The sequence below is a fragment of the Musa acuminata genome, chromosome BXJ1-11 (genome assembly GCF_036884655.1).
Source record: "Musa acuminata AAA Group cultivar baxijiao chromosome BXJ1-11, Cavendish_Baxijiao_AAA, whole genome shotgun sequence".
NCBI lineage: Eukaryota > Viridiplantae > Streptophyta > Magnoliopsida > Zingiberales > Musaceae > Musa > Musa acuminata.
The window spans coordinates 13,807,859-13,823,526 of NC_088337.1; the positions used below are offsets into that span (position 1 = coordinate 13,807,859).

Consider the following 15,668-nt stretch of genomic DNA (forward strand, 5'->3'; position numbering starts at 1 on the left):
AGGATCGTACCACATATTAGTACTAGTTCCAGAAGAGATTGCATACGAAATGTGTTTGATTAGCCAATTCCTTGCCTTTAAAATTCCTTTCCAAGCTGCAGAGTGGTATGTTCTTGTTGAAATTTCCCAGATTGATTCCTTTGAAAGATACCTAGCAGAAACCCATTGTGACCATAAGGAACATTTGTTTTGCAAAAGATCCCACAATTGTTGTACCAGGCTTGCTTGATTCCAATCTCTAGTATTTCTCAAGTTTAGCCCCCCTTCATCTTTCGGTTTGCAAATGCTATCCCAATTTACCATATGCATTGCCTTATCATTTGTGCCATTCCAGAAGAAGTTCATTAATAACCGTTCAATATCTTGGAGAAGTCCAGCAGGCAAAAGAAATGCATTACACCAATATATAGAGTAGGAGTGCAATACAGAACGAATGAGTTCGAGTCGTCCTGCTTTTGATAGAAGCCTATTTTTCCAAGAAGAAATTCTATTCTTTATTTTTTGCAGGATAGGCTGACAGTGGGTTTTGTGAATGCCTGTGGATATGAGCGGGAGACCCAAATAAGGAACAGGCAGGCTTCCTTCACTAACCCCCAAAGTTTGTGCAATAAAGACCTTATCCTCAACGTAAGGGCTCATATATACTTTACTTTTCGCATGATTTAACTGAAGTCCAGAAACCATACCAAAGTCATGCATAATAGTAGCCAGGTTTTTTACTGAAGTTGGATCATTTAGGAGGAAGATAAGTAAATCATCTGCAAATGTTATATGTGATATATGAATAGAGCCAGCATTGGGTACCTTAATGCTGCCATTTAAGACTGCATGTTCCAACATACAGCTAAGTCCTTCCATCGCAATAGTAAAGAGATACGGAGAGAGTGGATCACCTTGTCGGATGCCATTCGTGCTCCCAAAAAAACCAATAGGTGAGCCATTAAAGAGTATCGAAAACTTTGGAGTTTCCAGGCAAGATTGAATCCAATTAACCCATTGCTGTGGGAAGTTCATATCGAGGAGCATCTTATAGATAAATTTCCTATTAACTGAATCAAAGGCTTTCCGTAAATCAGCTTTAAAACATATTTTTGTCCCTCTTGCTTTTGAATGTAAATCTTTGACCAAGTCATTAGCAAGCAAAATGTTATGATGTATACTTCTCCCTTTGATGAAAGCAGCTTGATTTGGGCTAATGATCTTGTGTATTACCTTTTGCATTCTATTTGCCAATACTTTGGAGATGATCTTGTAAATAAAGTTGCATAATGATATGGGTCGATAGTTCTCTAGTGAATCTGCCCTTGCATTCTTCGGGATTAAAGAAATAAAAGTACAATTCATCTCTCTAAGAATTTGACCTGAAGAGAAAAAATGTTGGCAAGCCTTGATCACATCATTTCCAATAATAGACCAAGCAGTTTGGTAAAATTCAGCTGGAAATCCATCTGGACCTGGGCTTTTGTGCTTTGGTGACTTAAAGACAACACATACAATTTCATCGTCTGTAATTGGGGCATTGAGGATTGAAATAGCTTCCGAATCAAGTTTTCTAGTCGGCTCCACATGAATGTTATTAGTTTTCCCAGCTTGATTGAGTAATGAATAAAAAAATTGCTCTGTGTGTGCTTTAACCTCATCTAAATTCTCAATAAGATTATCATCTTTGTCTCTGCATTTGCTGATACGGTTAACAGCCCTTCGAGTAGCAATTGAAGCATAGAAAAATTTAGTATTGGAATCTCCTAGTGTAAGCCAATGCTGTCGAGACTTCTGTTTTGCAAAGCTTTCCTCCTGTTTTAAGGCTTGCATGAAGTTATTTCTAGCTTCTGTCTCTTTGTAGATAATATTCTCATCATTTGGCTGAAGTTGCAGCTCATGTTGCAATGACATTAGTTCCTTCCTGCAAAATTGAACTGTGGTGGTAATATTGCCAAAGGTATTTTTATTCCACTCCTTTAGTGCTGCTTTACAGGCTTTGAGCTTTTGACATAAGATGTAAGGGGGGGATCCATGCACGTTAACATTCCAAGCAGATCTGATAACATCAAGAAATTGAGGATGAGTACTCCACATGTTAAAGAATCTAAACGGTTTCTTGCCTCTTGGTGTCGCTTTGTCTGCGTGTATATACATTAAAGAATGGTCAGAAAACAAAGGAGCACCATACTCAAGAAGTGAATCTGGGTAAACTGTTAACCATTCATGATTAATCAAACACCTATCAAGTCGGGCCATTATTTTTCTGTTAGCTGCACCTTGATTACTCCAGGAGAGCCAATTACCCACAGATTTCATATCAAACAAAGCTGCAGTGTCAATGTAATCATTAAAACTTTGAAGCTGGCTTTCTGAAAGTTGTCTACCCCCCTCTTTTTCATTTGTGTACCGAACAGTATTAAAGTCTCCAAGAACAATCCAAGGTACATTGAGACAGCCATTTGCAATATTAGTCAGGTCAAACCAAAGAGTATTTCTTTCTTGCATACTATTTGAAGCATATATACCAGTGAAATTGAATTGACAGCCATTCTTTTTGTCCTCTACCTTAAGATGAATGAATTGATCAGTAGCAGAAATAAACCAAGCATTAATAGAGTTAGGATGCCATAAGACCCATATTCTACCAAAAGTTTCATTTGAGTCATTGGTAAACAGTTCTGCGTCCGGCCATATTAAATTCTTTTGAGCTTGAATGCGCGATTGCTTAATTTTCGTTTCTACTAAAATAACAATATCACATGCGGCAGACTTGATTATTCTGTTGAGCTCCCGACATTTCTCCGGCTTATTAAGTCCGCAAACATTCCAACATGTTATCTTCATCAGTAATAAAGAAATGAAAAGGTGGTAAGGTATTCATCTTATGACTTTGGTTGGGCTGTACCATCCTTTTTCTTATCCTTTGGTTTTGTATTTTCCTCCCGCACAATATCCTTACCTTTTATGGCTTTATTCCTATATTTATCCACTTCATCTACAGCTTGCAGATTTTTAAACTTTAAAATACCTTGAATCATGTGGTCTTGATTGGCAGGGTTTGTTGATGCACGATAAGATTGTTGCAGCACAATATCCTGGATAGTACTTGTTGGAGTAGCCTGGCTAGAGAGGTTTGTTGGGGCATGAGTTTGTTGAGATAGAATATCCTTGTTGACGATGTTTGTTGTGGCCTGAGTTTGTTGAGGAAGAATATCCTTGCTGGCTAGATTTGTTTGTTGGGGCATGCACTCCAAAACAGCACCAGTGGTCTAGTGGTAGAATAGTACCCTGCCACGGTGCAGACCCGGGTTCGATTCCCGGCTGGTGCACGCGTAATTATCATGTTTTACAGTATTTTGAGCGGCGGCCAGATCTAGGGCGACCACTGTAGCGGCGACGACACTGTAGCGGCGACCAGATCTAGGGCGACCACTGTAGCGGCGACGACACTGTAGCGGCGGCCAGATCTCCCTAGGGCGATCTGACTCCTGCAGCATCGGCTTTCTCCCACGGGCGGCTGACTCCTGCAGCATCGGCTTTCTCCCACGGGCGGTACTGTAGCGACGACGACACTGTAGCGACGAAACAGCATCGAAGTAGGTCGCGCTCTAGATCGCGGCAGCCTGCCCTCATTTCCAGTGACCCTAGGCCTTGGACTAGCCTCCGGTTGGAAGTCCGGATCTAAGCTTGGAATTCTTTACTCCAGAAGTTCAGGCTGATAAGAAGATTGCTGTATACGAGACTGCTGATTCAGCAGAGCTTATTGAGACATGGTCTATGGTGATTGTTGGCTATGTGGTAGGTCTCAAAACATCTTATTTCCCACTATCATCATTTATCAAAACTCGATGGGGAATATCGTCATTTGATCTTCATATGCTGGAGAACGGATTCTTTGTTTGCAAGCTATACTCTGAAGAAGATTTACAATGGGTCCTCGAAGGATTCTGGACTATTCGCGGCCATCCAATGATTCTACGACGCTGGTCTCCTGATGTCCGTTTGGAGTTAGATAGCCTACAGTCTATTCCATTATGGGTATCCTTTCAAGGTCTTCCTCTACATCTTTGGAGTCGACATTTTATTGCAAAGTTATGCAGCACTCTGGGACAGCCACTCTACATCGACAAAGCAACAGCTGCTCAGACGAGATTAGCATTTGCACGAGCATGTGTACTGGTTTCTTCCGACGAAGATCTTCCAAATGAGGTTTTCTATCGTGATCTTGACGGGAACACTCGGAAGGTACATGTCTCATATTCTTGGAAGCCACAACGATGTCAGCATTGCTTATCTTTTGGTCATGCAAATGGAGCTTGTCAGCAAACTCCAAAACAAATCACAAAAGTCTATCGACCACGTCAAGCACCTCAGCAACAAAGCGAGTCTTCTCTAATGGCAGTAGCACCGATGGTGGCGAAGACTATTGAGCATTCCGACTCGCAAGGACAGCACCGCGGACAGAAAGACAAATCCAAAACTATATCTCTTCCTATAATGTCGGAGCCTTCCACAACAGAGGTTTCCGTTGGTACTAGTGGACAGGAGAAACATAAGTCAGGAACTTCATCTCTTCTAATATCATTGGATCCGTCCACAATAACTCAAAAAACTCAAGAGTGATGACATATGTGACTTGATACAGAATCTTTTTGCTTATTATATTTTGGCGTTTATCACTTTATAACTATTGCATTTGTGTATATATATATTGTGATGTCCTTGGATTTGTGCAATGGGAATCAGATCGTGATGAGATCCCGATAATGAGATTGATTCACCTTTAAACACATATCCTAAATAATCCCGGTCATAGGTGACTCGAGAGGGACATCGTGATAACCGGATAGACTGGTGTGCTGTATACCCGTCCATATGATGGATGCAGCTGGTCTCATAGCTGCTCGTGTAGGGACACTAGGGATACAGTACAGGTGCGCATTGGAGAATGAGTTTACTGATTGATCCGCTTACGGAATGTTGGATGGTTGATGATGCCTTATTGTCAGACAGCGATTCCGTAGTCCTAGTGGTAAATTTGGTCCTTATACTTGAGACACCAAGGATGTCCTGTATAACTGCTCCACTCTTTGATACCAGACTTATAGGTTTGGCTGTCCTAGATCTAGTACAGCTGGTCATTAGGAGTGGTAGTCGACCTTACGAGGGCTATTGAGTGTCGATAGAGGATCATCCACTCTCGGCGTCATGAGAGGAATATCCCATGTGTTCTTGCTCATACAAATCCCTGGCCAGGGTCATTCGAGTTGAGAGAGAAAGAATTCTCCGGGAGAATCCGATTAGAGAGACTCGAGTAGAAACCGTATGGGTCTGACAGCACCATGCTCGATATACGGTCTCTGGGATATTAGATGGATGAGGGACTACATATACATGGTAATTGAGGACAGACAGGTCCAATGGATTAGATTCCACTATATCGTATGGGGACTACGACGTAGTGGCCTAGTACGTCCGTAGTCGATGAGTCAAGTGAATTATTACAGATATAATAATTCACTAAGCTAGAAGGAGTTCTGACAGGTATGACTCACGGCCAGCTCGATATTGGGCCTAGAGGGTCACACACATATGGTAGGCATTGCGATGAGTAGAGGTTCGGATATGAGATATCCGACGGAGCCCTTGTCTTATTGGATGCAGATCCAATACCCACTAGGGGAGGACCCATTAGGGTTTGATAGGGGACCTCTATAAATAGGAGGGATTCAGAGCCTCATAGGCTAGAGCCTTTGCTTTCCTCTCCTATTCTCCTTCCCCTCTCCACCTCAGAGCAGGCTTGGAGTTTTGAGAAGCGTCATCGCAACCCTGCTGTGTGGATCACCACTAGAGAGGAGGACGCTTGACCTCCTTCACCCTCTCCTAAGGATCTGCAAGGAAACAGGGATATACGATCTCCCTAGGTAACATAATCTACTCTATATTTAGTCTTAAGTTTCACGGATTTTACGCACCAATCTTCGCACGACGACGAACATCTCTTTGGGAATCGGGGATTTTATTTTCTTGTTCTTTCGTTGCGCATATGATGTCGCCCCCTAGATTTCCCAACATATATGATGCAACCTGAGGGATTCATATCCAAGAACTGCTCAGATAAAGTGTGCAGGTTTCTTAAATCCATTTATGGACTAAAGCAAGCTTCCCGAAGTTGTAACATAAGATTTGATAAGGGAATCAGATCTTATGACTTCGTTAAGAACGAAGATGAGCCTTGTGTGTACAGGAAGGTAAGTGGGAGCACTATCACCTTTTTGGCGTTATATGTGGATGACATTCTCATCATCGGGAATGACGTAGGAATGCTATCCACAGTAAATACTTGGTTATCTATACATTTCTCCATGAATGACTTAGGGGAAGCATCCTATATCTTGGGGATTAGAATCTATAGAGATAGATCCAAGAGGATGCTTGGCTTGTCCCAGTCCAAGTACATAGAAACCATTGTCAAATGGTTTGGCATGAAAAATTCTAAGGGAGGTCTCATATCGATGAGATATAGGATATCATTTTCTACGAGTATGTCCCTATAGACGCCAAAAGAAAGGGCGAACATGGATATGATACCTTATGTCTCAGCAATAGGGTCTATCATGTATGTCATGCTATGTACTAGGCCTGATATAGCGCAGGCTCTGAGTGTCACGAGCAGGTATCAGGCAGATCCAGGCTTGGAGCACTGGAAAGCAGTAAAGTGTATCCTTAAGTACTTGAGAAGGACCAAGGATCTCTTACTAGTATATGGAGGTAATAGCCTTAAGGTTGAAGGCTACACGAACTCAAGTTTTCAGTCTAATGTCGATAATAGCAAGTCGAATTCAGGGTATGTGTACACCTTGAATGGAGGAGCAGTGTGCTGGAAGAGTTCCAAGCAAGATACTATTACTGACTCGATCACAGAGGCGGAGTACATTGCTGCATCGGATGTAGCAAAGGAGGGAGTCTAGGTGAAGAAGTTCATCACAGATTTGGGAGTCGTGCCGAGTAGCGAGGAGCCGACTTCCTTATATTGCGACAATTATGGGGCGATTACTCAAATAAGGGAACTCGGGTCTCATTAGGAGTGTTCTGAGGAGGTTCCAGCTTATATCAAAGAGATCGTAACCCGAGAAGATGTAGTAGTGGAAAAAGTTCCATCCGAAGATAACATTACAGATCCATTAACAAAGTCGTTGTCTCAGATTGTCTTTGAGCGTCACAGGGGTCTGATGGGGATCAGACACATAGGTGATTGGCTTTAGGTCAAGTGAGAAATTGCTAGTTATAGGTGCCCAACAAGCCAATCACGTGAGTGATGGCACGTGTGACTTGATACAGAATCTTTTTGCTTATTATATTTTGGCGTATATCACTTTATAACTGTTGCATATGTGTATATATATATTTTGATGTCTTTGGATTTGTGCAATGGGAATCGGATCGTGATGAGATTACGATAATGAGATCGATTCACCTTTAAACACAGATGCTAAATAATCCCGGTCATAGGTTACTCGAAAGGGGCATCGTGATAACCAGACAGACTAGTGTGTTATATACTTGTCCATATGATGGATGCAGCTGGTCTTATAGCTGCTCGTGTAGGGACACTAGGGATACAGTACAGGTGCTCATTGGAGAATGAGTTCACTGATTGATCCGCTTACGGAATGCTGGATGGTTGTTGATGCCTTATTGTCAGATAGCGATTCTGTAGTCCTAGTGGTGTATTGGTCCTTAGACTTGAGACACCAAAGATGTCCTGTATGAGTGGTCCACTCTTTGATACCAGACTTAGAGGTTTGGCTGTCCTAGATCTAGTACAGTTGGTCATTGGTAGTGGTAGTCGACCTTACGAGGGCTATTGAGTGTAGATAGAGGATCATCCACTCTCGGCGTCATGAGAGGAATATCCCATGTGTTCTTGCTCAGACAAATCCTTGGCCAGGGTCATTCGAGTTGAGAGAGAAAGAGTTCTCCGGGAGAATCCGATTAGAGCGAGACTCGAGTAGAAACTGTATGGGTCTGACAGCACCATGCTCGATATACGATCTTTGGGATATTAGAGGGATGAGGGACTATAGGTATACGGTAACTGAGGACAGATAGGTCCAATGGATTGGATTCCCCTATATCGTCTAGGGACTACGGCGTAGTGGCCTAGTACGTCCGTAGTCGATGAGTCGAGTGAATTATTACAGAGATAATAATTCACTGAGTTAGAAGCAGTTCTGATAGGTATGACTCACGGCCAGTTCGATATTTGGCCTAGAGGGTCACACACATATGGTAGGCATTGCGATGAGTAGAGGTTCGGATATGAGATATCCAACGGAGCCCTTGTTTTATTGGATGCAGATCCAATACCCACTAGGGGAGGACCCATTAGGGTTCGACAAGGGACCTCTATAAATAGGAGGGATTCAGAGCCTCATAGGCTAGAGCCTTTGTTTACCTTTCCTATTCTCCTATCCCTCTCCACCTCAGAGCAGGCCTGGAGTTTTGAGGAGCGTCGTCGCAACCCTGCTGTGTGGATCACCGCTAGAGAGGAGGACGCTTGACCTCCTTCACCCTCTCCTAAGGATCTGCAAGGAAATAGGGATATACGATCTCCCTAGGTAACATAATCTACTCTATACGCAGTTTTAAGTTTCGCGGATTTTGCGTACCAATCTTCGCACGGCGACGAACATCTCTTTGGGAATCGGGGATTTTGTTTTCTTGTTCTTTCGCTGCGCATATGATGTCACCCCCAAGATTTCCCAACACCAATGACAAGAGCGAAAACTAAAAGGATGAAAGAAGCCTTAACTTGTTTATTAGAAGGCATTTGGAAGGAGCAAGCTAGTCAAAACTTGGTTAAGGTTCTATGGATACAAGAAGAGCCTAAAATAATCAACCTGATTCAAATAAGTCAACATCATGAAGAGAAAGTCCAACCTTGAGAGAAGGATAAATTTTTAGCCATCTTTGAAAAATAAAGGTCATTCAGCCATATTGGACCATATTAGGAATTGTGGGCTTATTCATGAATAATTATTCAAAACAATTCAATGTAGATTTATGAGTAATCTACATTCATGTATTAGGAATATGAATATCATTTAATATATTCATTCTCTTTGTACTTGGCCTTTGTACTATATAAACAAGGCTGACTCTCTTTGTAAGGGGATTGGAGAAGCATATTCAACTTACAACACCAGTGAGTGTTTTGTTTTTAAGTAGTTGCATGAACTTTGGACTTATCAAGCATTTCTGTTTGTGGCATTCAAAACCCAAGAAAAATCTTTGTTTTTCCTTTCAACTTATCAAGCTTCTTAGTTTGTGGCATTTTAAGGGAATCAAAGTACTATTCTAATTACTTCATCAAATTTTTATTGATTATGTGATTAGAATAGTTTTCCTAACTTCAATCTTGAACGATCCATCTTGTTTCAAATTGTTGGAGGGGGTCAATTTGCATTCCATATATCATAGCTCTTTAGCTATCGGGGTATATGGTTGCTAAGTTAAAGATTTCCATCAGCAAGACTAGCTTTGATCATGAGAGGTAAATTGATTGAAGCAGGAGGAATTGAATGTTGGGCTAAAGTGGAATATGTCTGAAAATTAGACGTCAAGCTGGAGGATCTGTCAACGTGTTGGCAGAAGGCTTCGTGCCATGAGTTCGGGCATCGGGCCTAGAATAGCGGACATTGCGCTAAGAAAATCGGAGTTACGGAGGTCAACATGCCAATTGGGCAAAAGGCCATAAAAGAGGACGATGCGTCGAAGGATTGGACGAAGCGTCGATAAACCAATGATATGACGGACAATTTAGTATTCTTGTTTGTAATAATTTGTCTAAATCGAGTTAGTTTAGGTCGTAATTGGGTTGGTTTAGAATGTAATTAAGCCAATATAATTAGGGGCCAATTGGGCCTAAAGTGGGGTTATTTTAGGTCAAGAAAAAGGCCTATATAGTGACCTAAAAGTTGGGTCAAGTGGTGGCACTACCGGTCTAGGTGTTGGCACTGCTAGTGACTCTATCTATGAGACAATCTTCAAGATTGTGTCAAGCGGCAGTACTACCAAACTAGGCGGTGGTACTGCCAGTCTAGGTAGTAGTACCGACCAGACATACTCTCCTAAACTATGTCAAGCGGTGGTACCGCCCAATGTCAGTGCTACAAGCGGTGGTACCGCTAGTACCCCGAAAATCGAGGATGAGACACTTTTTGGCTCCAAGTTTCAATCCACTTAGAGCCTATAAATATCCCTCTCATCCTTGCTCAGAATACACAATAATTTTTTTTGGTAAGTAAAAGTAAATTGATTATGTGTAAAGTTTCTACAACTAGCTTTATCTATACAAGTCATAGACAAAGCCAAGTAACTCATAGAGTGCGAATGCGATAGTTATGACTACACATGCTGTAGACTATAACTACCTGTGGGTACATTATTTGGCATCATTCCCAAGATCTTTAGCTAATAGCAAAATTAAATTTGATAAAAATATCTTTTTCTCTTCGGGTGAAGTGCTCGGTTTTGAGATCATGCTCCATACAGGATCTTGAGTCTCTAATAATCTCTTTCAAGAGCTGAGCATTGTTTGTGTGTTGACATTCAAAGATTCTATTACATCTCTCCTTCCACATCCACCAAATAGCGCATCTGAAAGTAACCTTTGCCAGTTGTGTAAGAGGCCCTTTTCTTGAGAAACATTGCATAAGGTCGCCTAGTTCTTGGTGCAAGTTTGGTTGCGGCAGTCTATTGAGTTCAAATCGCTGGAGAATCTCCTTCCATATCCATTTTGTATAATCACAAGCAAAATAGAGGTGGTCAACAGTTTCTTCTTGTTGCAAACAAAGGGAGCATCGGTTAACATGATACATACCTCTTCTTTTCATATTGTCTATTGTAGGTAGTTTATCGAGAAGGGCCTGCCATGTACATAAGGAGTGTCTTTGTGATCCCGGTCGATCCCATGTCCAACTGCTTGGGACCCACTTGTTATTTCTTTGCCTAATTTGATTCCATGCGGATGTGGCACTAAATTTGCCATTGTCATGAGGCCAAATAAGTGTATCTGAAGAGTTGTTCCTGATTGGAATAGCTATGATAGTCGGCCAAAGTGATAACATTTCGGGAGAAATAGGATTAGGGAGACACCAAGTACCGTTAGCAATGAACTCGGAAACCTTCCAATCTTTGGGAGCCCCAAGATCTTTTCGTATTCTGTCGCCATATAATTGAAATATACTCTTCCCATTCACCCAAGGATCGTACCACATATTAGTACTAGTTCCAGAAGAGATTGCATACGAAATGTGTTTGATTAGCCAATTCCTTGCCTTTAAAATTCCTTTCCAAGCTGCAGAGTGGTATGTTCTTGTTGAAATTTCCCAGATTGATTCCTTTGAAAGATACCTAGCAGAAACCCATTGTGACCATAAGGAACATTTGTTTTGCAAAAGATCCCACAATTGTTGTACCAGGCTTGCTTGATTCCAATCTCTAGTATTTCTCAAGTTTAGCCCCCCTTCATCTTTCGGTTTGCAAATGCTATCCCAATTTACCATATGCATTGCCTTATCATTTGTGCCATTCCAGAAGAAGTTCATTAATAACCGTTCAATATCTTGGAGAAGTCCAGCAGGCAAAAGAAATGCATTACACCAATATATAGAGTAGGAGTGCAATACAGAACGAATGAGTTCGAGTCGTCCTGCTTTTGATAGAAGCCTATTTTTTCAAGAAGAAATTCTATTCTTTATTTTTTGCAGGATAGGCTGACAGTGGGTTTTGTGAATGCCTGTGGATATGAGCGGGAGACCCAAATAAGGAACAGGCAGGCTTCCTTCACTAACCCCCAAAGTTTGTGCAATAAAGACCTTATCCTCAACGTAAGGGCTCATATATACTTTACTTTTCGCATGATTTAACTGAAGTCCAGAAACCATACCAAAGTCATGCATAATAGTAGCCAGGTTTTTTACTGAAGTTGGATCATTTAGGAGGAAGATAAGTAAATCATCTGCAAATGTTATATGTGATATATGAATAGAGCCAGCATTGGGTACCTTAATGCTGCCATTTAAGACTGCATGTTCCAACATACAGCTAAGTCCTTCCATCGCAATAGTAAAGAGATACGGAGAGAGTGGATCACCTTGTCGGATGCCATTCGTGCTCCCAAAAAAACCAATAGGTGAGCCATTAAAGAGTATCGAAAACTTTGGAGTTTCCAGGCAAGATTGAATCCAATTAACCCATTGCTGTGGGAAGTTCATATCGAGGAGCATCTTATAGATAAATTTCCTATTAACTGAATCAAAGGCTTTCCGTAAATCAGCTTTAAAACATATTTTTGTCCCTCTTGCTTTTGAATGTAAATCTTTGACCAAGTCATTAGCAAGCAAAATGTTATGATGTATACTTCTCCCTTTGATGAAAGCAGCTTGATTTGGGCTAATGATCTTGTGTATTACCTTTTGCATTCTATTTGCCAATACTTTGGAGATGATCTTGTAAATAAAGTTGCATAATGATATGGGTCGATAGTTCTCTAGTGAATCTGCCCCTGCATTCTTCGGGATTAAAGAAATAAAAGTACAATTCATCTCTCTAAGAATTTGACCTGAAGAGAAAAAATGTTGGCAAGCCTTGATCACATCATTTCCAATAATAGACCAAGCAGTTTGGTAAAATTCAGCTGGAAATCCATCTGGACCTGGGCTTTTGTGCTTTGGTGACTTAAAGACAACACATACAATTTCATCGTCTGTAATTGGGGCATTGAGGATTGAAATAGCTTCCGAATCAAGTTTTCTAGTCGGCTCCACATGAATGTTATTAGTTTTCCCAGCTTGATTGAGTAATGAATAAAAAAATTGCTCTGTGTGTGCTTTAACCTCATCTAAATTCTCAATAAGATTATCATCTTTGTCTCTGCATTTGCTGATACGGTTAACAGCCCTTCGAGTAGCAATTGAAGCATAGAAAAATTTAGTATTGGAATCTCCTAGTGTAAGCCAATGCTGTCGAGACTTCTGTTTTGCAAAGCTTTCCTCCTGTTTTAAGGCTTGCATGAAGTTATTTCTAGCTTCTGTCTCTTTGTAGATAATATTCTCATCATTTGGCTGAAGTTGCAGCTCATGTTGCAATGACATTAGTTCCTTCCTGCAAAATTGAACTGAGGTGGTAATATTGCCAAAGGTATTTTTATTCCACTCCTTTAGTGCTGCTTTACAGGCTTTGAGCTTTTGACATAAGATGTAAGGGGGGGATCCATGCACGTTAACATTCCAAGCAGATCTGATAACATCAAGAAATTGAGGATGAGTACTCCACATGTTAAAGAATCTAAACGGTTTCTTGCCTCTTGGTGTCGCTTTGTCTGCGTGTATATACATTAAAGAATGGTCAGAAAACAAAGGAGCACCATACTCAAGAAGTGAATCTGGGTAAACTGTTAACCATTCATGATTAATCAAACACCTATCAAGTCGGGCCATTATTTTTCTGTTAGCTGCACCTTGATTACTCCAGGAGAGCCAATTACCCACAGATTTCATATCAAACAAAGCTGCAGTGTCAATGTAATCATTAAAACTTTGAAGCTGGCTTTCTGAAAGTTGTCTACCCCCCTCTTTTTCATTTGTGTACCGAACAGTATTAAAGTCTCCAAGAACAATCCAAGGTACATTGAGACAGCCATTTGCAATATTAGTCAGGTCAAACCAAAGAGTATTTCTTTCTTGCATACTATTTGAAGCATATATACCAGTGAAATTGAATTGACAGCCATTCTTTTTGTCCTCTACCTTAAGATGAATGAATTGATCAGTAGCAGAAATAAACCAAGCATTAATAGAGTTAGGATGCCATAAGACCCATATTCTACCAAAAGTTTCATTTGAGTCATTGGTAAACAGTTCTGCGTCCGGCCATATTAAATTCTTTTGAGCTTGAATGCGCGATTGCTTAATTTTCGTTTCTACTAAAATAACAATATCACATGCGGCAGACTTGATTATTCTGTTGAGCTCCCGACATTTCTCCGGCTTATTAAGTCCGCGAACATTCCAACATGTTATCTTCATCAGTAATAAAGAAATGAAAAGGTGGTAAGGTATTCATCTTATGACTTTGGTTGGGCTGTACCATCCTTTTTCTTATCCTTTGGTTTTGTATTTTCCTCCCGCACAATATCCTTACCTTTTATGGCTTTATTCCTATATTTATCCACTTCATCTACAGCTTGCAGATTTTTAAACTTTAAAATACCTTGAATCATGTGGTCTTGATTGGCAGGGTTTGTTGATGCACGATAAGATTGTTGCAGCACAATATCCTGGATAGTACTTGTTGGAGTAGCCTGGCTAGAGAGGTTTGTTGGGGCATGAGTTTGTTGAGATAGAATATCCTTGTTGACGATGTTTGTTGTGGCCTGAGTTTGTTGAGGAAGAATATCCTTGCTGGCTAGATTTGTTTGGGCCTGAGTTTTTTGAGTTATTGTGGACGGATCCAATGATATTAGAAGAGATGAAGTTCCTGACTTATGTTTCTCCTGTCCACTAGTACCAACGGAAACCTCTGTTGTGGAAGGCTCCGACATTATAGGAAGAGATATAGTTTTGGATTTGTCTTTCTGTCCGCGGTGCTGTCCTTGCGAGTCGGAATGCTCAATAGTCTTCGCCACCATCGGTGCTACTGCCATTAGAGAAGACTCGCTTTGTTGCTGAGGTGCTTGAAGTGGTCGATAGACTTTTGTGATTTGTTTTGGAGTTTGCTGACAAGCTCCATTTGCATGACCAAAAGATAAGCAATGCTGACATCGTTGTGGCTTCCAAGAATATGAGACATGTACCTTCCGAGTGTTCCCGTCAAGATCATGATAGAAAACCTCATTTGGAAGATCTTCGTCGGAAGAAACCAGTACACATGCTCGTGCAAATGCTAATCTCGTCTGAGCAGCTGTTGCTTTGTCGATGTAGAGTGGCTGTCCCAGAGTGCTGCATAACTTTGCAATAAAACGTCGACTCCAAAGATGTAGAGGTAGACCTTGAAAGGATACCCATAATGGAATAGACTGTAGGCTATCTAACTCCAAACGGACATCAGGAGACCAGCGTCGTAGAATCATTGGATGGCCGCGAATAGTCCAGAATCCTTCGAGGACCCGTTGTAAATCTTCTTCAGAGTATAGCTTGCAAACAAAGAATCCGTTCTCCAGCATATGAAGATCAAATGACGATATTCCCCATCGAGTTTTGATAAATGATGATAGTGGGAAATAAGATGTTTTGAGACCTACCACATAGCCAACAATCGCCATAGACCATGTCTCAATAAGCTCTGCTGAATCAGCAGTCTCGTATACAGCAATCTTCTTATCAGCCTGAACTTCTGGAGTAAAGAATTCCAAGCTTAGATCCGGACTTCCAACCGGAGCCTTGAAGAGGCTAGTCCAAGGCCTAGGGTCACTGGAAATGAGGGCAGGCTGCCGCGATCTAGAGCGCGACCTACTTCGATGCTGTTTCGTCGAAGGAGTTTCTCTCTGGAGAGGATATGAAGGAGGAGCCAATTGAGGGGTAACGGTAGGGAGTCTTACCATCGTATCAACCCTCCCGCCACCGTCGCCAGCCCTAGGGGCCGTCGCTGCCATGTTTGATCCCTCTTCTGGTCACGGCTAT

At 41.4% G+C, this 15,668-nt stretch overlaps 1 non-coding gene across 1 annotated transcript; it reads left to right on the top strand.

Moving 5' to 3' along the window:
• Positions 1–3,240: 3,240 nt before the first annotated feature.
• Positions 3,241–3,311, top strand: TRNAG-GCC (transfer RNA glycine (anticodon GCC)). The gene has a single exon. It is a non-coding gene; the product is annotated as a tRNA-Gly (tRNA).
• Positions 3,312–15,668: the final 12,357 nt, after the last annotated feature.